This window comes from Abrus precatorius, unplaced genomic scaffold (genome assembly GCF_003935025.1).
Source record: "Abrus precatorius isolate BTA unplaced genomic scaffold, Abrus_2018 Scaffold7, whole genome shotgun sequence".
NCBI classification, from domain to species: Eukaryota; Viridiplantae; Streptophyta; class Magnoliopsida; order Fabales; family Fabaceae; genus Abrus; species Abrus precatorius.
In genome coordinates, this window is record NW_020874417.1 from 14,099,969 (window position 1) to 14,100,781 (window position 813).

Sequence of the window (813 nt, forward strand, 5' to 3'; positions counted from 1 at the left end):
TGTTGCTCTCTGCTTGATAGACTGGTGCAGCTTCCTTTCTCTTGAAGTTGTAAGTGTCAGTTGTGTGCCACTGAAAGCTAGCAGATGTCATTTCGTCTATCAATTTGTATGTGTCATCTGGGTCTTTCCTTATAAGAGATCCTCCTACAGCAGCATCAATCGTGGCCCTATTATGGATGGATAGGCCACTGTAAAAGATCTGTACTTGCCTCCAAGTTAGAAAGTCATGGTGCGGGCATCTTCTTAATAATTCTCTGAATCGCTCCCACGCCTCGAACAATGATTCTGTCTCATTTTGCTGGAAGCAACATATTTCTGTCATCAAATTGGATGATCTTGATGGAGGAAAGTACTTTCCCAAGAACTGTTGAGTGAGATCCTCCCAAGTTATGATGGAATTGGCTGGGAGTGAGGAAAACCATGCATTCACTCTTTCGGACACTGAAAATGGAAACAGGCGGAGTCGAATTGCATCGTTGGAGACTCCACTGTATTTTATGGTGTCCGTCAATCGGAGGAACTTTGTCAGATGCAGATTGGGGTCTTCGTTAGGCAAGCCCCCAAATTGTATGGAGTTCTGAACCATGGTGATGAGTGCTGGTTTCAACTCAAAATTGTTTGCCTCCACATTAGGTGCCGCGATACTTCCAAGAGTGCCTCTGACATTGGGCATCATGTAATCTTGGATCGATCTCCTTCCCTCTGCCATTCTTTGCTCTCTCATTTCTTTTCTTTGTCTACGAACTGTCCTTTCAATTTTCGGATCAAACAAATAAGCTGTAGAACACTTAGAACGAGTGAGCATACATCAAG

The 813-nt window shown here is 43.8% G+C and overlaps 1 non-coding gene across 1 annotated transcript; it reads left to right on the forward strand.

Moving 5' to 3' along the window:
- The first annotated feature begins 221 nt into the window (after positions 1-221).
- On the forward strand, positions 222-328 carry LOC113873948. The gene has a single exon (XR_003506013.1). It is a non-coding gene; the product is annotated as a small nucleolar RNA R71 (small nucleolar RNA).
- Positions 329-813: the final 485 nt, after the last annotated feature.